This window comes from Ambystoma mexicanum, chromosome 5p (assembly GCF_040938575.1).
Source record: "Ambystoma mexicanum isolate Mex_15411 chromosome 5p, UKY_AmexF1_1, whole genome shotgun sequence".
NCBI classification, from domain to species: Eukaryota; Metazoa; Chordata; class Amphibia; order Caudata; family Ambystomatidae; genus Ambystoma; species Ambystoma mexicanum.
This window is the reverse complement of record NC_090930.1, coordinates 1,053,528,052-1,053,552,082: the sequence shown is the minus strand read 5'-3', so window position 1 is coordinate 1,053,552,082 and position 24,031 is coordinate 1,053,528,052. Positions and strand designations below refer to the sequence as shown.

General features: G+C 47.2%; 1 protein-coding gene across 5 annotated transcripts in view; it reads left to right on the top strand.

The window, feature by feature from the left end:
• The window catches only part of RNF182 (ring finger protein 182), a 722,686-nt gene that overhangs the window by 100,137 nt on the left and 598,518 nt on the right, over positions 1–24,031 (top strand). The window contains exon 1 of one of the 5 annotated variants that reach the window (XM_069613553.1): positions 20,716–20,800. The exons of the other annotated variants lie outside the window; for them this stretch is intronic. The gene's annotated coding sequence lies outside the window, so the exon portion shown is untranslated. Of the gene's footprint in view, positions 1–20,715; positions 20,801–24,031 lie in introns of those variants that run through there. 5 annotated transcript variants of the gene reach the window in all.

The window sequence follows — 24,031 nt, the reverse complement described above, 5'->3', positions numbered from 1 at the left end:
AACCTTTTTTTGTTGTTACCACTCCTCAGAGTGAGTTATTTGCAATGGCTGAATACATTCTAAACAGAGCGCTACAAGTCCCTAATTGTAGAAAACAGTTTTATAGAATACTATTTCAAAAGACCTGGTGGTTGAGGAGGTTTACCAAGAATACTGGCAGCTGCTAAGAGAATGTTGCTTGCTTCAAAAACAATTCTCAAGGATGCAGTTCAGAGATCCAATTTTGTAGATCTAGTAGCGTGCTAAATCACACCTATGCAGATAATGGAAGCATATCTGCATAGGTGTGATTTAGCACGCTACTAGATCTACAAAGTTGGATCCCTGAACTGCATCCTTGAGAATTGTTTTTGAAGCAAGCAACATTCTCTTAGCAGCTGCCAGTATTCTTGGTAAACCTCCTCAACCACCAGGTCTTTTGAAATAGTATTCTATAAAACTGTTTTCTACAATTAGGGACTTGTAGCGCTCTGTTTAGAATTTATTCAGCCATTGCTAATAACTCACTGTGAGGAGTGGTAACAAAAACAAACAAAAATGGGTGTTTCTAATAGTGGAACTACTTATAACATCTCTGTTTTTCAGCTGAATCCAGTTAGCATTAGGGACTACCATGGATCCTTATTATTGAATGACCGGGACTACCATGGATCCTTATTATTGAATGACCAAAAAATGTAATAATGAGGATAGCTACATATGTCATTAAGTTGATCACTGATGAAAATATGATGTTCACGAATACATATACTGTGAATTGGAATTGTATTGCCTTTTTTTGCTTTATTGTTTAAACATATTTGTAAATAGCATATATTAATGCTTATTATTTAAAATTCTTTCCAGATATTGTTTGAATTTGATTCATATACCCCTGAAGAAGAGATTGTCTCAAAACACGTTGGGCCCCAAATAAATCACTTATGTTCTACAAGAAAAGTGATTGTCAATTTACCTGACATGTATTGAATCATATGTAATATTGCTGATTGATATTAATGTAATAATGGAAAACAACACTGAAAGCAACATATAAAACATAACTAAATTACTAGGACTAAAAATATTTTGAGCCTTTCGACAGTGTGCAGGAGACGGAATTCCCACATTAGGAATTTATTTGTTCTTTGATTTGCCAATATATATGATCCCCGGGACTGCATGTACATGAGCATAGGGCCCTTTGGGTATCATGCATGCAATGGATGGGGTTGCAGAATAACTCTGACACCAAATAATCAAACCAACTCAGAAAGATGGAAAAGGTTGCTGTTTTATTGACAATTATCTAAAACAGGGAGTTACAACGGACATCAACGGACGTTCGCTCGAGCTCTCAGTGAATTTCTCATAAAAACAGTCTCTTATAAAAAATAATACGCCATAGTACATGGTAAATAGGAAAAACCTATGAGCGTTGTGATAGGGTCAAGGGGAACATCTAAATATACTTTGTATAAGGGGTGGGATTGTGATTGGATATCCACTGTCAGGTGGACAATTCATGCCTACCTCTAAAACATGTCATCTTCAACACTATTAAGTACACAGTATATCATTGGTTCTCAAACTATAAGGCCCTCATTATATGACCCTCTACAATTGGTTGGCATGCTTGTGCCAGTCTGGAACATTCGGCTCACTTAGCACGTAAGCTCAGACCCAGGTGCCAGGTGCCACCCCACCCAATTAGCCCATCATCTCTCATCACCCATGCCTTCTGCCATGAAGATTGTCTTTGGACTTGTCCTTGCAAAGTATCATTGTCTCTGGGAATATATGGGAGTGCGAGCACACACTATCATTGTTCTAGAACTCCTCACTCAACTCTATTTTCATCCTTGGCTCACGTGACAGGAGACCATGATTTGGTCCATTTTGCAGCATTTAAATGTCTTAAATTAATAAAACTTGGCACGCTTGGTGTTCTTTCTTAGCACCTTAACAAGGGATGATTCAGCTTGGCACGTACACCACCTTCAAGAATAGATAACCAGTCTTGGCTGCTTCAGCTTTGACACCAGGCCAAACAGCCTCGCCATTCGTGTCCACGATCTCAGCTAATTTTTTCCTGTGACACAGCTCTTGACCTTTCTCTCCATGGGTCCTGGCTTACTAAATTCATGACATCGATGTCCAGCTTCTATACAATGGCGGCTTCACCTGCAGTCTAGTCACTACTCATAGCCAGCTTCTAGGACAACTTAATCTATTTGCGTTACAGCATCTGTACAGTTATTGAATGGCTTGCATTTTCTGCAGTGCTTCTTACACGTGCAATCTTCTTTTCGCATATGAAAGATTCCTCGATTCTTAACTTTGTCATCAGTTTCTATAAGGTTGATGCATTCTTTTCAGCCAGTATTCTCAAGGCGTCACCCTCATCTTTCATGAGGTCACCAGCTCCTCTTCTTGCACTTTTTCATATTCCTTCGGGGATTTCCTCCCTCAGATTGTCGTCTATTCGGGGAAACATTTGACAGGGTTTTTTAAGTGGATACCTTCTTTCAAATATTTGCTGTGGTATGGTCACACCTGCTGGTGTCAAGCATGGGACAATCTCAGGCTTCCAACATACAGGTGGTAGGGGGCTGGATTTCCTGCAGAGGCATGTAACTGCTCCTCTAAATTCATCAGAAAGCATGGAAAGTATAGCAAATCCCTTGGCGGAATGGACTTTGAAGGTTCTGGCAAGAGAGGTTCTGATTGCCAGGAGCTTTAAGGCTTACTGTGCATTAGCAAAGGAAGGGGGGTGTCCTGGGGAGCCCATAGACAGGGGGCTCTGTATCCCCACAAGCAAGGAAAGCATTGGTTGGAGTTTTTTAACATGCTCGGCTATGCATATCCTGAGCCTACAGACGATATTGGGATTGTGGAAACGTGGACCTTGTCAAATGGTCATACATTTACTAGGTTTGATTATATGTTTCTTGACCTCCGTATTCGGCTCATAAATAAGTCTTATGAATAGATGGAGACAAAGTATAGTGATCATAAAAGTTTGCAAATGGGTCTATCTCAAGAGGGAGGGCTTTCCTGATTACAATTGGAGGGTTTTCGTGAAATGTATTCCCCCAGGAAACATAATAATAGGGACTTCGAGTAGAGCTGATGCCACTAATAATGAGTTGGCTTGAATGTTTTATGCAGCCTCTTGGAATCCTTACATAGGAATTGAGGAATTTGTCTCTGTCTGGTCTCCTCTTGCTCATAGAATTGCAGCTGCCCCTATTAAGTTCGGTGCAGAGGGCAGGAGCTTGTATGGTTGCTGCAAAGAAATGTGCGGCCGCTCGGAATAAGCTAGCATTGGTCACACTAAGTAAGAAAGGATTTTTTTCTGAATCATGTTATAAACCGGGAGTAGCTAGAATCCGTACTAAAAATGAAAAATTGGATTGTTATACATAGGAACACCACTACAACAGCCAGATATTATTTAACTTTTAAAGCAAATCATAACAAACTTTTATGGCAGCTGGTGAACGTCTTTCTCATGCTAATGTGGGAAATGACATCTCACCGATAGTAGAGAAGGATTGCTACTCTCTATGGTACTCGTCCTTCTTACTTGCATGCTACGCCACAAGAACTCTCTGGGTCACATTCAGAGGAAATTACATGGAGCTTTGAGGACATACGAGCAGTCATTGTTAATATAAAGCCCTCTAAAGCCCCCGACCCTGATGGCCTGTCTAATATGGTCATACATGCCAGTCCAAATATGTGGGCCCAGATTTTGCATGGATTATTCAAAGCAGTATTGAAAGAAGGGATGGATACTGCTATCCTTGAGGAAATCCCTCTTGATCAATGTACATAAGGGGGAGAGTGGGGTATTTCAGCTACTTATGGACTATTAGCTATCCTGGATTCCCGTGGTAAGATATTCTGTTCCCTTTTTCTGAGGGAGATACAAGATTGGGTGAATAAGAAAGGGATATTGTCCCCGCAGCAATCAGGATTTCGAAAGAGTATGGGAACTGGGTAGAATGTCTCGACTCTACTGCTTCTGATGTGGAGGTCTTTACATTGATAAATCCCATTACACATTGCTTTCGTAGTCTTTGCAAAAGCTTTCGATACTGTAGATAGGACAAGGCTTAGGCACAAGTTGAATAGTTGGGGGAATAAGTACAAACGTCATACACTTATTAAGCAGCTCTATGAAGGTTGCAATAAGATTAAATCAAGCTGGTCTCATGTCTATGTTCTTTCCCTCAGAAAGAGCTTTGAAGCAGTGGTGTGATTTGCCCCCCCCCTGCTTTTTAATCTGTACCTTGCCGATCTCCCGTGAAACTGCAAAACTGTGGGAACTACACTCCGAAGATTGGGGTTCATCCGATTACTTGGTTAATGTATGCCCATTAAACTCTTATTCTAGACTGTACCCCAATGAACTCCAGCAATCCTTAATTGGCCCAGGACAATGGCCTGGTGCTTAATAAGCAATAAACAAAGGTGTGTGTGTGTGTGTGTGTCTTGTGGCTTTAAATGGAACATTCAAGTAGATCTGCATGAGGTAGTACCCACTTATGTTTACCTGGGTACTCTCTTGAGTTGAAGCCTTGCTGTGGAACCCCTAAAGCAATATGTACAGACTAAAGCAGGGGTGTATTGCATAGAGGGAATGCAGCAAGTTTATAATGTTGGTATGGTCCCTTGCATACCCTATGGACTTGCAATGTATGAAGATCTGGAGCTAAAATGGCTTAAAGTCCTAGAGGGTAAGACATGGCGGGGAGTCTTTGGATTGCCACAATCCCTACCGATCGAGGTGATTTTCTTGGAATTGGTCTCTCTGCCAATGCTTATTAAGATAAAATGAAGCTTGTTGTTGTATAAAATAATGAATGATGAGTGAAAGTCCTTACTAAGTTGGTTTGTGGAGAGATGCAATCCATCCTTTGTTCTGGATTCCCCTTTTGCCCAATTGCATCGGGCTGTAAGTACGGTTAATTCAAAAATTGGCTGGGATCCTGACTGGACTATGCCTGTCATGCACTACCTTAAAACAGAAGAAATATGATTGGAATCGAATCCAAAATGTGGAATATGTTGAAGGTAAACCCGCTCTCCTTTTGTACTCAAGCAATCCTTCCCAATTGATTTGCCTTTTCTTTATCTGACCTCTTTTATTGATAAGATGCTGACGTGCTTTGGTCTGAGGCTCAGATTCTATCTGTTACCAGCATTGGCTGTATTGGGCCCCAGGTTAAGAATCCCTAAAAAGGAGCGTATCTGTAGGGTATGTGGTAGGAAGCTGGAGTCGATCAGACATGTCCTTACGCAATGTTGTTCATTGACAAGTATCATCTTAAAGGATATTTAACGTTAGAGGTTGCTCCTGATGCAATTGGGGGTGATCAACTTTGGACAAGGATATTTGGCATGTCATCGCGGGTCCTAACTGAGGTGATGTGTGGGTATGTGTGGAGAAACTGTTAACACAAAGTAGGTAATTGTGAATAGTTAATTATGATCCTGTTGTATCGATGCGGTTTTTAAGTTACTGGGAAATTGTTTCCCTTTTCTTATACTGCCATATATATATATATATATATATATGTTTTAAAATTGTGTATTTGTTGTATGTTTAAGGTAGTGTTGAAGGTTTTTTTGTAAACCAAAAAACATTGAATAATAACAAAGGAAAGTATAGTGTAACTGTTTTTCACGCTGATTTATAAAAAGAATGTGGCTTTGATGATTTGTACAGTTTTAAGGCATTTCTCCATCTTTTAGTTTTAATATAAAGACTTGTCACTTTGTCTTGTATGGTATGAACGGGTGTCTCTGTTATCATTTATGGTAGAAATTATTTTCTTCAAGTTAGAAAGTGTTTTTCGCTGTTGTCTTGTTTGGTAGAAAGGTGTTCTTCCATTTACTTTCTATAGTAGAAACCTGTTTCTACAATGCCTTGTATGGAAAAAGGTGTTTTTTTACCATGACCCTGAATGGCATGGGTGTGTTTCTCCATCGTCTTGTGTGATAGAAAGGTGCTTCACCATTCTCTTGTGCGGTAGAAATGTGTACCTCATTGCTTTCTATGGTAGAATGGTGTTTTTCCATTGCGTTGTTTTCATAGAAAGGTGTTTCACTGTTATACCGCATGGCAGAAACGTGTCCCTACAGCTCCTTGTATGTCAGAATTGTGTTTTCCTAATGTCCTGTATGGAAGAAATTGGATTCTTTTTTTGCTTCTATGGAAAATGGTTCGGTGTTTTCTTGTATGGAAGAAAATTCTGTTTTTGACATATGTTCAAAAGGACATTAAATTAGTATTTTTCTGATGGAAAGTGCTTCTCTACTATCTAGTGTGCTGTGATGTGGCTTCTCTTTGAACTTGTGTGATGGAAAGGGCTTCTCTACTGTCTTGTGTGCTATGGCGTGGCTTCTCTGTAGACTTGTGGACTTATCTGATGGGACAGGGCTTTCCCATTGCCTTGTGTGCTATGATGTGGCTTCTCTGTAGACTTGTCTGATGGGACAGGGCTTTTCCATTGCCTTGTGTGCTATGGTGTGGATTCTCTGTAGACTTGTCTGATGGAACAGGGTTTCTTCATTGCCTTGTGTTCTATGATGTGGCTTCTCTGTAGACTTGTCTGATGGGACAGGGCCTTTCCATTGCCTTATGTGCTATGATTTGGCTTCTCTGTAGACTTGTCTGATGGGACAGGGCTTTTCCATTGCCTTGTGTGCTATGGTGTGGATTCTCTGTAGACTTGTCTGATGGGGCAGGGCTTTTCCATTGCCTTGTGTGCTATGATGTGGCTTCTCTTTAGACTTGTCTGATGGGAAAGGGGTTTTCCATTGCCTTGTGTGCTATGGTGTGGCTTCTCTGTAGACTTGTCTGATGGGACAGGGCTTTTCCATTGCCTTGTGTGCTATGGTGTGGCTTCTCTGTAGACTTGTCTGATGGGACAGGGCTTTTCCATTGCCTTGTGTGCTATGGTGTGGCTTCTCTGTAGACTTGTCTGATGGGGCAGGACTTTTCCATTGCCTTGTGTGCCATGGTGTGGCTTCTCTGTAGACTTGTCTGATGGGACAGGGCTTTTCCATTGCCTTGTGTGCCATGGTGTGGCTTCTCTGTAGACTTGTCTAATGGGACAGGGCTTTTCCATTGCCGTATGTGTTTTGATTTGGTTTCTCTGTAGACATGTCTGATGGGACAGGGCTTTTCCATTGCCTTGTGTGCTATGGTGTGGCTTCTCTGTAGACTTGTCTGATGGGACAGGGCTTTCCCATTGCCTTGCGTGCTATGATGTGGCTTCTCTGTAGACTTGTCTGATGGCACAGGGCTTTCCCACTGCGTTGTGTGCTATGATGTGGCTTCTCTGTAGACTTGTCTGATGGCACAGGGCATTTCCATTGCCTTGTGTGCTATGGTGTGGCTTCTCTGTAGACTTGTATGATGGAACGGTGTTTCTTCATTGCCTTGTGTTCTGTGATGTGGCTTCTCTGTAGACTTGTCTGATGGGACAGGGCTTTCCCACTTCCTTGTGTGCTATGGTGTGGCTTCTCTGTAGACTTGTCTGATGGGGCAGGGCTTTTCCATTGCCTTGTGTGCTATGGTGTGGCTTCTCTGTAGACTTGTCTGATGGGACAGGGCTTTTCCATTGCCTTGTGTGCTATGGTGTGGCTTCTCTGTAGACTTGTCTGATGGGGCAGGGCTTTTCCATTGCCTTGTGTGCTATGGTGTGGCTTCTCTGTAGACGTGTCTGATGGGACAGGGCTTTTCCATTGCCTTGTGTGCTATGGTGTGGCTTCTCTGTAGACTTGTCTGATGGGACAGGGCTTTTCCATTGCCTTGTGTGCTATGGTGTGGCTTCTCTGTAGACTTGTCTGATGGGACAGGGCTTTTCCATTGCCTTGTGTGCTATTGTGTGGCTTCTCTGTAGACTTGTCTGATGGGGCAGGGCTTTTCCATTGCCTTGTGTGCTATGGTGTGGCTTCTCTGTAGACTTGTCTGATGGGGCAGGGCTTTTCCATTGCCTTGTGTGCTATGGTGTGGCTTCTCTGTAGACTTGTCTGATGGGGCAGGGCTTTTCCATTGCCTTTTGTGCTATGGTGTGGCTTCGCTGTAGACTTGTCCGATTGGGCAGGGCTTTTCCATTGCCTTATGTGCTATGATTTGGCTTCTCTGTAGACTTGTCTGATGAGACAGGGCTTTTCCATTGCCTTGTGTGCTATGATGTGACTTCTCTGTAGACCTGTCGGATGGGACAGGGCTTTTCCATTGCCTTATGTGCTATGGTGTGGCTTCTCTGTAGACTTGTCTGATGGGGCAGGGCTTTTCCATTGCCTTTTGTGCTATGGTGTGGCTTCTCTGTAGACTTGTCTGATGGAACGGAGTTTCTTTATTGCCTTGTGTTCTATGATGTGGCTTCTCTGTAGACTTGTCTGATGGCACAGGGCTTTTCCATTGCCTTGTGTGCTATGGTGTGGCTTCTCTGTAGACTTGTCTGATGGAACGGGGTTTCTTCATTGCCTTGTGTTCTATGATGTGGCTTCTCTGTAGACTTGTCTGATGGGACAGGGCTTTCCCATTGCCTTGTGTGCTATGATGTGGCTTCTCTGTAGACTTGTCTGATGGGACAGGGCTTTTCCATTGCCTTATGTGCTATGATTTGGCTTCTCTGTAGACTTGTCTGATGGGACAGGGCTTTTCCATTGCCTTATGTGCTATGATGTGGCCTCTCTGTAGACTTGTCTGATGGGGCAGGGCTTTTCTATTGCCTTATGTGCTATGATTTGGCTTCTCTGTAGACTTGTCTGATGGGACAGGGCGTTTCCATTGCCTTGTGTGCTATGGTGTGGCTTCTCTGTAGACGTGTCTGATGGGACAGGGCTTTTCCATTGCCTTGTGTGCTATGGTGTGGTTTCTCTGTAGACTTGTCTGATGGGACAGGGCTTTTCCATTGCCTTGTGTGCTATGGTGTGGCTTCTCTGTAGACTTGTCTGATGGGGCAGGGCTTTTCTATTGCCTTGTGTACTATGGCGTGGCTTCTCTGTAGACTTGTCTGATGGGGCAGGACTTTTCCATTGCCTTATGTGCTATGATTTGGCTTCTCTGTAGACTTGTCTGATGGGACAGGGCTTTTCCATTGCCTTGTGTGCTATGATGTGGCTTCTCTGTAGACTTGTCTGATGTGATGGCACAGGGCTTTTCCATTGCCTTGTGTGCTATGGTGTGGCTTCTCTGTAGACTTGTCTGATGGAACGGGGTTTCTTCATTGCCTTGTGTTCTATGATGTGGCTTCTCTGTAGACTTGTCTGATGGCACAGGGCTTTTCCATTGCCTTGTGTGCTATGGTGTGGCTTCTCTGTAGACTTGTCTGATGGGACAGGGCTTTTCCATTGCCTTGTGTGCTATGGTGTGGCTTCTCTGTAGACTTGTCTGATGGGACAGGGCTTTTCCATTGCCTTGTGTGCTATGGTGTGGCTTCTCTGTAGACTTGTCTGATGGGGCAGGGCTTTTCCATTGCCTTGTGTGCTATGGTGTGGCTTCTCTGTAGACTTGTCTGATGGGGCAGGGCTTTTCCATTGCCTTTTGTGCTATGGTGTGGCTTCGCTGTAGACTTGTCCGATTGGGCAGGGCTTTTCCATTGCCTTATGTGCTATGATTTGGCTTCTCTGTAGACTTGTCTGATGAGACAAGGCTTTTCCATTGCCTTGTGTGCTATGATGTGACTTCTCTGTAGACCTGTCGGATGGGACAGGGCTTTTCCATTGCCTTATGTGCTATGGTGTGGCTTCTCTGTAGACTTGTCTGATGGGGCAGGGCTTTTCCATTGCCTTTTGTGCTATGGTGTGGCTTCTCTGTAGACTTGTCTGATGGAACGGAGTTTCTTTATTGCCTTGTGTTCTATGATGTGGCTTCTCTGTAGACTTGTCTGATGGCACAGGGCTTTTCCATTGCCTTGTGTGCTATGGTGTGGCTTCTCTGTAGACTTGTCTGATGGAACGGGGTTTCTTCATTGCCTTGTGTTCTATGATGTGGCTTCTCTGTAGACTTGTCTGATGGGACAGGGCTTTCCCATTGCCTTGTCTGCTATGATGTGGCTTCTCTGTAGACTTGTCTGATGGCACAGGGCTTTTCCATTGCCTTGTGTGCTATGGTTTGGCTTCTCTGTAGACTTGTCAGATGGGGCAGGGCTTTTCCATTGCCTTATGTGCTATGATGTGGCCTCTCTGTAGACTTGTCTGATGGGGCAGGGCTTTTCCATTGCCTTATGTGCTATGATTTGGCTTCTCTGTAGACTTGTCTGATGGGACAGGGCGTTTCCATTGCCTTGTGTGCTATGGTGTGGCTTCTCTGTAGACGTGTCTGATGGGACAGGGCTTTTCCATTGCCTTGTGTGCTATGGTGTGGCTTCTCTGTAGACTTGTCTGATGGGACAGGGCTTTTCCATTGCCTTGTGTGCTATGGTGTGGCTTCTCTGTAGACTTGTCTGATGGGGCAGGGCTTTTCCATTGCCTTGTGTACTATGGTGTGGCTTCTCTGTAGACTTGTCTGATGGGGCAGGACTTTTCCATTGCCTTATGTGCTATGATTTGGCTTCTCTGTAGACTTGTCTGATGGGACAGGGCTTTTCCATTGCCTTGTGTGCTATGGTGTGGCTTCTCTGTAGACTTGTCTGATGGAACGGGGTTTCTTCATTGCCTTGTGTTCTATGATGTGGCTTCTCTGTAGACTTGTCTGATGGCACAGGGCTTTTCCATTGCCTTGTGTGCTATGGTGTGGCTTCTCTGTAGACTTGTCTGATGGAACAGAGTTTCTTCATTGTCTTGTGTTCTATGATGTGGCTTCTCTGTAGACTTGTCTGATGGGACAGGGCCTTCCCATTGCGTTGTGTGCTATGATGTGGCTTCTCTGTAGACTTGTCTGATGGCACAGGGCTTTTCCATTGCCTTGTGTGCTATGGTGTGGCTTCTCTGTAGACTTGTCTGATGGGACAGGGCTTTTCCATTGCCTTGTGTGCTATTGTGTGGCTTCTCTGTAGACTTGTCTGATGGGACAGGGCTTTTCCATTGCCTTGTGTGCTATGGTGTGGCTTCTCTGTAGACTTGTCTGATGGGACAGGGCTTTTCCATTGCCTTGTGTGCTATGGTGTGGCTTCTCTGTAGACTTGTCTGATGGGGCAGGGCTTTTCCATTGCCTTGTGTGCTATGGTGTGGCTTCTCTGTAGACTTGTCTGATGGGGCAGGGCTTTTCCATTGCCTTGTGTGCTATGGTGTGGCTTCTCTGTAGACTTGTCCGATGGGGCAGGGCTTTTCCATTGCCTTATGTGCTATGATTTGGCTTCTCTGTAGACTTGTCTGATGAGACAGGGCTTTTCCATTGCCTTGTGTGCTATGATGTGACTTCTCTGTAGACCTGTCCGATGGGACAGGGCTTTGCCATTGCCTTATGTGCTTTGATTTGGCTTCTCTGTAGACTTGTCTGATGGCACAGGGCTATTCCATTGCCTTGTGTGCTATGGTGTGGCTTCTCTGTAGACTTGTCTGATGGAACGGGGTTTCTTTATTGCCTTGTGTTCTATGATGTGGCTCGTCTGTAGACTTGTCTGATGGCACAGGGCTTTTCCATTGCCTTGTGTGCTATGGTGTGGCTTCTCTGTAGACTTGTCTGATGGAACGGGGTTTCTTCATTGCCTTGTGTTCTATGATGTGGCTTCTCTGTAGACTTGTGTGATGGGACAGGGCTTTCCCATTGCCTTGTGTGCTATGATGTGGCTTCTCTGTAGACTTGTCTGATGGCACAGGGCTTTTCCATTGCCTTGTGTGCTATGGTGTGGCTTCTCTGTAGACTTGTTTGATGGAACAGGGTTTCTTCATTGCCTTGTTTTCCATGATGTGGCTTCTCTGTAGACTTGTCTGATGGGACAGGGCTTTCCCATTGCCTTGTGTGCTATGGTGTGGATTCTCTGTAGACTTGTCTGATGGAACGGTGTTTCTTCATTGCCTTGTGTTCTATGATGTGGCTTCTCTGTAGACTTGTCTGATGGGGCAGGGCTTTGCCATTGCCTTATGTGCTTTGATTTGGCTTCTCTGTAGACTTGTCTGATGGCACAGGGCTATTCCATTGCCTTGTGTGCTATGGTGTGGCTTCTCTGTAGACCTGTCTGATGGAACGGGGTTTCTTTATTCCCTTGTGTTCTATGATGTGGCTTCTCTGTAGACTTGTCTGATGGCACAGGGCTTTTCCATTGCCTTCTGTGCTATGGTGTGGCTTCTCTGTAGACTTGTCTGATGGAACGGGGTTTCTTCATTGCCTTGTGTTCTATGATGTGGCTTCTCTGTAGACTTGTCTGATGGGACAGGGCTTTCCCATTGCCTTGTCTGCTATGATGTGGCTTCTCTGTAGACTTGTCTGATGGCACAGGGCTTTTCCATTGCCTTGTGTGCTATGGTGTGGCTTCTCTGTAGACTTGTCTGATGGGGCAGGGCTTTTCCATTGCCTTATGTGCTATGATGTGGCCTCTCTGTAGACTTGTCTGATGGGGCAGGGCTTTTCCATTGCCTTATGTGCTATGATTTGGCTTCTCTGTAGACTTGTCTGATGGGACAGGGCGTTTCCATTGCCTTGTGTGCTATGGTGTGGCTTCTCTGTAGACGTGTCTGATGGGACAGGGCTTTTCCATTGCCTTGTGTGCTATGGTGTGGCTTCTCTGTAGACTTGTCTGATGGGACAGGGCTTTTCCATTGCCTTGTGTGCTATGGTGTGGCTTCTCTGTAGACTTGTCTGATGGGGCAGGGCTTTTCCATTGCCTTGTGTACTATGGCGTGGCTTCTCTGTAGACTTGTCTGATGGGGCAGGACTTTTCCATTGCCTTATGTGCTATGATTTGGCTTCTCTGTAGACTTGTCTGATGGGACAGGGCTTTTCCATTGCCTTGTGTGCTATGATGTGGCTTCTCTGTAGACTTGTCTGATGTGATGGCACAGGGCTTTTCCATTGCCTTGTGTGCTATGGTGTGGCTTCTCTGTAGACTTGTCTGATGGAACGGGGTTTCTTCATTGCCTTGTGTTCTATGATGTGGCTTCTCTGTAGACTTGTCTGATGGCACAGGGCTTTTCCATTGCCTTGTGTGCTATGGTGTGGCTTCTCTGTAGACTTGTCTGATGGAACAGAGTTTCTTCATTGTCTTGTGTTCTATGATGTGGCTTCTCTGTAGACTTGTCTGATGGGACAGGGCTTTCCCATTGCCTTGTGTGCTATGATGTGGCTTCTCTGTAGACTTGTCTGATGGCACAGGGCTTTTCCATTGCCTTGTGTGCTATGGTGTGGCTTCTCTGTAGACTTGTCTGATGGGACAGGGCTTGTCCATTGCCTTGTGTGCTATTGTGTGGCTTCTCTGTAGACTTGTCTGATGGGACAGGGCTTTTCCATTGCCTTGTGTGCTATGGTGTGGCTTCTCTGTAGACTTGTCTGATGGGACAGGGCTTTTCCATTGCCTTGTGTGCTATGGTGTGGCTTCTCTGTAGACTTGTCTGATGGGGCAGGGCTTTTCCGTTGCCTTGTGTGCTATGGTGTGGCTTCTCTGTAGACTTGTCTGATGGGGCAGGGCTTTTCCATTGCCTTGTGTGCTATGGTGTGGCTTCTCTGTAGACTTGTCCGATGGGGCAGGGCTTTTCCATTGCCTTATGTGCTATGATTTGGCTTCTCTGTAGACTTGTCTGATGAGACAGGGCTTTTCCATTGCCTTGTGTGCTATGATGTGACTTCTCTGTAGACCTGTCCGATGGGACAGGGCTTTGCCATTGCCTTATGTGCTTTGATTTGGCTTCTCTGTAGACTTGTCTGATGGCACAGGGCTATTCCATTGCCTTGTGTGCTATGGTGTGGCTTCTCTGTAGACTTGTCTGATGGAACGGGGTTTCTTTATTGCCTTGTGTTCTATGATGTGGCTCGTCTGTAGACTTGTCTGATGGCACAGGGCTTTTCCATTGCCTTGTGTGCTATGGTGTGGCTTCTCTGTAGACTTGTCTGATGGAACGGGGTTTCTTCATTGCCTTGTGTTCTATGATGTGGCTTCTCTGTAGACTTGTCTGATGGGACAGGGCTTTCCCATTGCCTTGTGTGCTATGATGTGGCTTCTCTGTAGACTTGTCTGATGGCACAGGGCTTTTCCATTGCCTTGTGTGCTATGGTGTGGCTTCTCTGTAGACTTGTTTGATGGAACAGGGTTTCTTCATTGCCTTGTTTTCCATGATGTGGCTTCTCTGTAGACTTGTCTGATGGGACAGGGCTTTCCCATTGCCTTGTGTGCTATGGTGTGGATTCTCTGTAGACTTGTCTGATGGAACGGTGTTTCTTCATTGCCTTGTGTTCTATGATGTGGCTTCTCTGTAGACTTGTCTGATGGGACAGGGCTTTCCCATTGCCTTGTGTGCTATGATGTGGCTTCTCTGTAGACTTGTCTGATGGCACAGGGCTTTTCCATTGCCTTGGGTGCTATGGTGTGGCTTCTCTGTAGACGTGTCTGATGGGACAGGGCTTTTCCATTGCCTTGTGTGCTATGGTGTGGCTTCTCTGTAGACTTGCCTGATGGGGCAGGGTTTCTTCATTGCCTTGTATTCTATGATGTGGCTTCTCTGTAGACTTGTCCGATGGGGCAGGGCTTTTCCATTGCCTTATGTGCTATGATTTGGCTTCTCTGTAGACATGTCTGATGGGACAGGGCTTTTCCATTGCCTTGTGTGCTATGGTGTGGCTTCTCTGTAGACTTGTCTGATGGGACAGGGCTTTTCCATTGCCTTGTGTGCTATGGTGTGGCTTCTCTGTAGACTTGTCTGATGGCACAGGGTTTCTTCATTGCCTTGTATTCTATGATGTGGCTTCTCTGTAGACTTGTCCGATGGGGCAGGGCTTTTCCATTGCCTTATGTGCTATGATTTGGCTTCTCTGTAGACTTGTCTGATGAGACAGGGCTTTTCCATTGCCTTGTGTGCTATGATGTGACTTCTCTGTAGACTTGTCCGATGGGGCAGGGCTTTTCCATTGCCTTATGTGCTATGATTTGGCTTCTCTGTAGACTTGTCTGATGAGACAGGGCTTTTCCATTGCCTTGTGTGCTATGATGTGACTTCTCTGTAGACCTGTCCGATGGGACAGGGCTTTGCCATTGCCTTATGTGCTTTGATTTGGCTTCTCTGTAGACTTGTCTGATGGCACAGGGCTATTCCATTGCCTTGTGTGCTATGGTGTGGCTTCTCTGTAGACTTGTCTGATGGAACGGGGTTTCTTCATTGCCTTGTGTTCTATGATGTGGCTTCTCTGTAGACTTGTCTGATGGGACAGGGTTTCTTCATTGCCTTGTATTCTATGATGTGGCTTCTCTGTAGACTTGTCTGATGGGGCAGGGCTTTTCCATTGCCTTGTGTGCTATGGTGTGGCTTCTCTGTAGACTTGTCCGATGGGGCAGGGCTTTTCCATTGCCTTATGTGCTATGATTTGGCTTCTCTGTAGACTTGTCTGATGAGACAGGGCTTTTCCATTGCCTTGTGTGCTATGATGTGACTTCTCTGTAGACCTGTCCGATGGGACAGGGCTTTGCCATTGCCTTATGTGCTTTGATTTGGCTTCTCTGTAGACTTGTCTGATGGCACAGGGCTATTCCATTGCCTTGTGTGCTATGGTGTGGCTTCTCTGTAGACTTGTCTGATGGAACGGGGTTTCTTTATTGCCTTGTGTTCTATGATGTGGCTCGTCTGTAGACTTGTCTGATGGCACAGGGCTTTTCCATTGCCTTGTGTGCTATGGTGTGGCTTCTCTGTAGACTTGTCTGATGGAACGGGGTTTCTTCATTGCCTTGTGTTCTATGATGTGGCTTCTCTGTAGACTTGTCTGATGGGACAGGGCTTTCCCATTGCCTTGTGTGCTATGATGTGGCTTCTCTGTAGACTTGTCTGATGGCACAGGGCTTTTCCATTGCCTTGTGTGCTATGGTGTGGCTTCTCTGTAGACTTGTTTGATGGAACAGGGTTTCTTCATTGCCTTGTTTTCCATGATGTGGCTTCTCTGTAGACTTGTCTGATGGGACAGGGCTTTCCCATTGCCTTGTGTGCTATGGTGTGGATTCTCTGTAGACTTGTCTGATGGAACGGTGTTTCTTCATTGCCTTGTGTTCTATGATGTGGCTTCTCTGTAGACTTGTCTGATGGGACAGGGCTTTCCCATTGCCTTGTGTGCTATGATGTGGCTTCTCTGTAGACTTGTCTGATGGCACAGGGCTTTTCCATTGCCTTGGGTGCTATGGTGTGGCTTCTCTGTAGACTTGTCTGATGGGGCAGGGCTTTTCCATTGCCTTATGTGCTATGATGTGGCCTCTCTGTAGACTTGTCTGATGGGGCGGGGCTTTTCCATTGCCTTATGTGCTATGATTTGGCTTCTCTGTAGACTTGTCTGATGGGACAGGGCTTTTCCATTGCCTTGTGTGCTATGGTGTGGCTTCTCTGTAGACATGTCTGATGGGACAGGGCTTTTCCATTGCCTTGTGTGCTATGGTGTGGCTTCTCTGTAGACTTGTCTGATGGGACAGGGCTTTTCCATTGCCTTGTGTGCTATGGTGTGGCTTCTCTGTAGACTTGTCTGATGGCACAGGGCTATTCCATTGCCTTGTGTGCTATGGTGTGGCTTCTCTGTAGACTTGTCTGATGGAACGGGGTTTCTTTATTGCCTTGTGTTCTATGATGTGGCTTCTCTGTAGACTTGTCTGATGGCACAGGGCTTTTCCATTGCCTTGTGTGCTATGGTGTGGCTTCTCTGTAGACTTGTCTGATGGAACGGGGTTTCTTCATTGCCTTGTGTTTTATGATGTGGCTTCTCTGTAGACTTGTCTGATGGGACAGGGCTTTCCCATTGCCTTGTGTGCTATGATGTGGCTTCTCTGTAGACTTGTCTGATGGCACAGGGCTTTTCCATTGCCTTGTGTGCTATGGTGTGGCTTCTCTGTAGACTTGTCTGATGGAACAGGGTTTCTTCATTGCCTTGTTTTCCATGATGTGGCTTCTCTGTAGACTTGTCTGATGGGACAGGGCTTTCCCATTGCCTTGTGTGCTATGGTGTGGATTCTCTGTAGACTTGTCTGATGGAACGGTGTTTCTTCATTGCCTTGTGTTCTATGATGTGGCTTCTCTGTAGACTTGTCTGATGGGACAGGGCTTTCCCATTGCCTTGTGTGCTATGATGTGGCTTCTCTGTAGACTGGTCTGATGGCACAGGGCTTTTCCATTGCCTTGTGTGCTATGGTGTGGCTTCTCTGTAGACTTGTCTGATGGGGCAGGGCTTTTCCATTGCCTTATGTGCTATGATGTGGCCTCTCTGTAGACGTGTCTGATGGGACAGGGCTTTTCCATTGCCTTGTGTGGTATGGTGTGGCTTCTCTGTAGACTTGTCTGATGGGACAGGGCTTTTCCATTGCCTTGTGTACTATTGCGTGGCTTCTCTGTAGACTTGTCTGATGGGGCAGGACTTTTCCATTGCCTTATGTGCTATGATTTGGCTTCTCTGTAGACTTGTCTGATGGGACAGGGCTTTTCCATTGCCTTGTGTGCTATGGTGTGGCTTCTCTGTAGACTTGTCTGATGGGGCGGGGCTTTTCCATTGCCTTATGTGCTATGATGTGGCCTCTCTGTAGACTTGTCTGATGGGGCGGGGCTTTTCCATTGCCTTGTGTGCTATGGTGTGGCTTCTCTGTCGACGTGTCTGATGGGACAGGGCTTTTCCATTGCCTTGTGTGCTATGGTGTGGCTTCTCTGTAGACTTGTCTGATGGGATAGGGCTTTTCCATTGCCTTGTGTGCTATGGTGTGGCTTATCTGTAGACTTGTCTGATGGCACAGGGCTATTCCATTGCCTTGTGTGCTATGGTGTGGCTTCTCTGTAGACTAGTCTGATGGAACGGGGTTTCTTTATTGCCTTGTGTTCTATGATGTGGCTTCTCTGTAGACTTGTCTGATGGCACTGGGCTTTTCCATTGCCTTGTGTGCTATGGTGTGGGTTCTCTGTAGACTTGTCTGATGGAACGGGGTTTCTTCATTGCCTTGTGTTCTATGATGTGGCTTCTCTGTAGACTTGTCTGATGGGGCAGGGCTTTTCCATTGCCTTGTGTACTATGGCGTGGCTTCTCTGTAGACTTGTCTGATGGGGCAGGACTTTTCCATTGCCTTATGTGCTATGATTTGGCTTCTCTGTAGACTTGTCTGATGGGACAGGGCTTTTCCATTGCCTTGTGTGCTATGATGTGGCTTTTCTGTAGACTTGTCTGATGTGATGGCACAGGGCTTTTCCATTGCCTTGTGTGCTATGGTGTGGCTTCTCTGTAGACTTGTCTGATGGAATGGGGTTTCTTCATTGCCTTGTGTTCTATGATGTGGCTTCTCTGTAGACTTGTCTGATGGCACAGGGCTTTTCCATTGCCTTGTGTGCTATGGTGTGGCTTCTCTGTAGACTTGTCTGATGGCACAGGGCTTTTCCATTGCCTTGTGTGCTATGGTGTGGCTTCTCTGTAGACTTGTCTGATGGAACAGGGTTTCTTCATTGCCTTGTGTTCTATGATGTGGCTTCTCTGTAGACTTGTCTGATGGGACAGGGCTTTCCCACTGCCTCGTGTGCTATGGTGTGGATTCTCTGTAGACTTGTCTGATGGAACAGGGTTTCTTCATTGCCTCGTGTTCTATGATGTGTCTTCTCTGTAGACTTGTCTGATGGGACAGGGCTTTCCCATGGCCTTGTGTGCTATGATGTGGCTTCTCTGTAGACTTATCTGATGGGACAGGGCTTTTCCATTGCCTTGTGTGCTATGGTGTGGCTTCTCTGTAGACTTGTCTGATGGAACAGGGTTTCTTCATTGCCTTGTGTTCTATGATGTGGCTTCTCTGTAGACTTGTCTGATGGGACAGGGCTTTCCCATTGCCTTGTGTGCTATGGTGTGGCTTCTCTGTAGACTTGTCTGATGGAACGGGGTTTCTTCATTGCCTTGTGTTCTATGATGTGGCTTCTCTGTAGACTTTTCTGATGGGACAGGGCTTTTCCATTGCCTTGTGTGCTATGGTGTGGCTTCTCTGTAGACGTGTCTGATGGGACAGGGCTTTTCCATTGCCTTGTGTGCACTGGTGTGGCTTCTCTGTAGACTTGCCTGATGGGGCAGGGCTTTTCCATTGCCTTGTGTGCTATGGTGTGGCTTCTCTGTAGACTTGCCTGATGGGGCAGGGCTTTTCCATTGCCTTGTGTGCTATGGTGTGGCTTCTCTGTAGACTTGTCTGATGGGACAGGGTTTCTTCATTGCCTTGTATTCTATGATGTGGCTTCTCTGTAGACTTGTCTGATGGGACAGGGTTTTCCCATTGCCTTGTGTGCTATGATGTGGCTTCTCTGTAGACTTGTCTGATGGTACAGGGCTTTTCCATTGCCTTGTGTGCTATGGTGTGGCTTCTCTGTAGACTTGTCTGATGGAACGGGGTTTATTCATTGCCTTGTGTTCTATGATGTGGCTTCTCTTTAGACTTGTCTGATGGGACAGGGCTTTCCCATTGCCTTGTGTGCTATGGTGTGGATTCTCTGCAGACTTGTCTGATGGGACAGGGCTTTCCCACTGCCTTGTGTGCTATGGTGTGGCTTCTCTGTAGACTTGTCTGATGGGACAGGGCTTTCCCATTGCCTTGTGTGCTATGGTGGGAATTCTGTGTGGGGCTTCTCCGTCATCTTGCGGATTGGCTGGCTCAACGGCTTGGCACAGGGTTCACAAGTTCTTGTCCTCGAAAATTCTTCTTGAAACTTGACTCAAGCGGTAGTGCCTACCTCTCAGTAGCATCCGGCAGTTTGTTCAATAGCCCAAGTGAAGTTGGGATGTAGTTTTTGTTCGCATGTCAGCGAGCTGGTGCTACTTTAAGCGCAACCACTGTAACAAATGGAACACTTGCTTCACCGGAGAGGCAGAAGAGGAACTGTGCAGGGAGCCACAAACACCCTTTAGTAAAGCTGAGCAAGTGTACTTGCTCCTTGCTTAAAAAGAGCACATGTGCACATACATGTTATCCTTTCTTAATATACACGTTTATCTCCCTTTTCCCCATCATTCACTGCAAAACATGGGTTCTCCAAGTTTCTGTATTTTTATCACGAAGCTTTAATTTCGTCTGTTTTTTTTTTTTTTTTGCATTTTTCACATGGTCAAATTCAATTACAGTGCATTGTGAACCTAGCGTGTAGAAAGGGGGGCGCAGAGGCAGTCAATACACCATCCTCTTTGGTCTTTCTGAAGGAGAGGGTGCAGGCACACAATGCAATTACATCTAGGCACTGTAAAATAAGGTGCCCAGTGGAGTCCATCTACGTTGACATTTTAAAGTAATGTTATACACACTACTGCAAAGCCAGGATATGTGATAGACATTACTTCAGCTACGCAATGACATTTCTTTAATAGTGTTTCACTGAAATCTATATTCTCAAACTTGGGCTGTCAGCTTTGGCAGCTCTAGACACTGGATCCGGCAACAGGGGGCAGCGCTTAACCCTGGCAGCCTTCCGCAGACGTCCTCCTTTTCCACATCAGAGTGTGTCTGTACTGGAGAGGCTGGGCAGCTTCTTGCCAGACATTTCAGTATAGTTGATTGGGCATCTCCACGTAGTAATTATTGTGTGTGGGTTGCCTGGCAACGAGCCTTGAATGAAAAACCCTCGAGCCCTCACACGTGCTCCTGTGGCAGGCGTGTCCTGCCGCTCTCCGCATCCAGCTTCTTGCTGAGACACTGGAGGCTCGGAGATAAGAAGGACCGGGCTCGGGAAACTGAAGGTAAGCAAAGCTTCACAGATCATAAGAGTTTGTTGTTTACATGCACGCGTGTGTTTCAAATTGTGTGCGTGTGCGTCCACACAGTGTGTTCGTTCATTGGCTTGAACATCACCAGTGCCCATTGGCGTGGGGGCATATGCTCTCCCTCGTCCATCACCCTCTCTGCGCATTGGCACACCAGAGCTTTGATCTCCAAGGATATATCCTCTGAGAATGGCTGCCCTATGCACTTTGAAGCCATCATATCTGACTCGCCGGGGCGGCGGGGGACAGCGGAGGCGGCAGGGCAGCTGAATCCCGACGCCATCCTCCAGCAGGAGCCGGGAAGGTGTGTTCCATCTCGGGCGCTCTTCCCTCATAATGTCATATGTTGTTTAGAATGTCATATTTTCTTCAGACAACTTCTCACCCACTCTCGTATGTTCCTCCTTGTATGCAGCGGGTTATGCATATTGGCGAATACATGTGCTTGCTCGTGCCACAGCTCGTGGGCATTTTCAAGTGCTTTTAACGAACGTGTCACTTGTTTAATGGGCGCTTCGGTACTCTTCCGCACGCTTTGTCTGCAAACGCTAGAGATTTACAAGGCTTGAAAGAGTTGCATGTCATTTATCGAGGTATCAGGTGTAAGTGTCCCTTCGAAGTGTCTTTGTAAACTGCAATGGTTCCCGAACCAGGACATGTGCTCCATCCCTTACAAAAGTCTCGGATAACAAGGCTTATGATTTAAAACAAAACGCTCCAATGATGTAGCCAAGAAGGTGGGGTTGGCTAGTTACAAAGTGGGTTTTGCATTACAGTTCATAACATCGCCCCTCTGCAGGGTGGTAAATGGAGGCCAGCAGCATGCCATATTCCACAAGCTGGCCTCTCTGTATGGAGGGCAATGGACCACGTTCCAAATGTACACCCATTTGCTTTGCGGTGGATGGAGACTGGCACTGCACCCAAGTTCCCTAACGGCAGCCCTCGGCAACAAGGAGGTAAAGGAAAGCAGGTGCAGCATCCCAGGGCCATGGGAGCCCCCTCTGCAGGAAGGTAAAGGAAAGCAAGTGCAGCATCCCAGGGCCATAGCAGCCCCCTCTGCAGGAAGGTAAAGGAAAGCAAGTGCAGCATCCCAGGGCCATAGCAGCCCCCTCTGCAGGGAGGTAAAGAAAAGCAGGTGCAGCATCCCAGGGCCATAGCAGCCCCCGATGCAGGGAGGTAAAGGAAAGCAGGTGCAGCATCCCAGGGCCATAGCAGCCCCCTCTGCAGGGAGGTAAAGAAAAGGAGGTGCAGCATCCCAGGGTCATAGCAGCCCCCCTCTGCTGGGAGGTAAAGAAAAGCAGGTGAGCATCCCAGGGCCATAGCAGCCCCCCTCTGCAGGAAGGTAAAGGAAAGCAGGTGCAGCACCCCAGGGCCATAGCAGCCCCCCTCTGCAGGGAGGCAAAGGAAAGAAGGTGCAGCATCCCAGGGCCATAGCAGCCCCCCTCTGCAGGGAGGCAAAGGAAAGAAGGTGCAGCATCCCAGGGCCATAGCAGCCCCCTCTGCAGGAAGGTAAAGGAAAGCAGGTGCAGCATCCCAGGGCCATAGCAGCCCCCTCTGCAGGAAGGTAAAGGAAAGCAAGTGCAGCATCCCAAGGCCATAGCAGCCCCCTCTGCAGGAAGGTAAAAGAAAGCAGGTGCAGCATCCCAGGGCCATAGAGCCCCCCTCTGCAGGGAGGTAAAGAAAAGGAGGTGCAGCATCCCAGGGTCATAGCAGCCCCCCTCTGCTGGGAGGTAAAGAAAAGCAGGTGAGCATCCCAGGGCCATAGCAGCCCCCCTCTGCAGGAAGGTAAAGGAAAGCAGGAAGGTAAAGGAAAGAAGGTGCAGCACCCCAGGGCCATAGCAGCCCCCCTCTGCAGGGAGGCAAAGGAAAGAAGGTGCAGCATCCCAGGGCCTTAGCAGGCCCCTCTGCAGGAAGGTAACGGAAAGCAGGTGCAGCATCCCAGGGCCATGGCAGCCCCCTCTGCAGGAAGGTAAAGGAAAGCAAGTGCAGCATCCCAAGGCCATAGCAGCCCCCTCTGCAGGAAGGTAAAGGAAAGCAGGTGCAGCATCCCAGGGCCATAGAGCCCCCCTCTGCAGGGAGGTAAAGAAAAGGCGGTGCAGCATCCCAGGGTCATAGCAGCCCCCCTCTGCTGGGAGGTAAAGAAAAGCAGGTGAGCATCCCAGGGCCATAGCAGCCCCCCTCTGCAGGAAGGTAAAGGAAAGCAGGAAGGTAAAGGAAAGAAGGTGCAGCATCCCAGGGCCATAGCAGCCCCCCTCTGCAGGGAGGCAAAGGAAAGAAGGTGCAGCATCCCAGGGCCATAGCAGCCCCCTCTGCAGGAAGGTAAAGGAAAGCAGGTGCAGCATCCCAGGGCCATGGCAGCCCCCTCTGCAGGGAGGTAAAGGAAAGCAAGTGCAGCATCCCAAGGCCATAGCAGCCCCCTCTGCAGGAAGGTAAAGGAAAGCAGGTGCAGCATCCCAGGGCCATAGAGCCCCCCTCTGCAGGGAGGTAAAGAAAAGGAGGTGCAGCATCCCAGGGTCATAGCAGCCCCCCTCTGCAGGAAGGTAAAGGAAAGCAGGAAGGTAAAGGAAAGAAGGTGCAGCATCCCAGGGCCATAGAAGCCCCCCTCTGCAGGGAGGCAAAGGAAAGAAGGTGCAGCATCCCAGGGCCATAGCAGCCCCCTCTGCAGGAAGGTAAAGGAAAGCAGGTGCAGCATCCCAGGGCCATGGCAGCCCCCTCTGCAGGAAGGTAAAGGAAAGCAAGTGCAGCATCCCAAGGCCATAGCAGCCCCCTCTGCAGGAAGGTAAAGGAAAGCAGGTGCAGCATCCCAGGGCCATAGAGCCCCCCTCTGCAGGGAGGTAAAGAAAAGGAGGTGCAGCATCCCAGGGTCATAGCAGCCCCCCTCTGCTGGGAGGTAAAGAAAAGCAGGTGAGCATCCCAGGGCCATAGCAGCCCCCCTCTGCAGGAAGGTAAAGGAAAGCAGGAAGGTAAAGGAAAGAAGGTGCAGCATCCCAGGGCCATAGCAGCCCCCCTCTGCAGGGAGGCAAAGGAAAGAAGGTGCAGCATCCCAGGGCCATAGCAGCACCCCTCTGCAGGAAGGTAAAGGAAAGCAGATTCAGCATCCCCGGGCTATATCAGCCCCCTCTGCAGGGAGGTAAAGGAAAGCAGATGCAGCCCCCCTCTGCAGGGAGGTAAAGGGAAGCAGGTGCAGCATCCAAGAGCCATAGC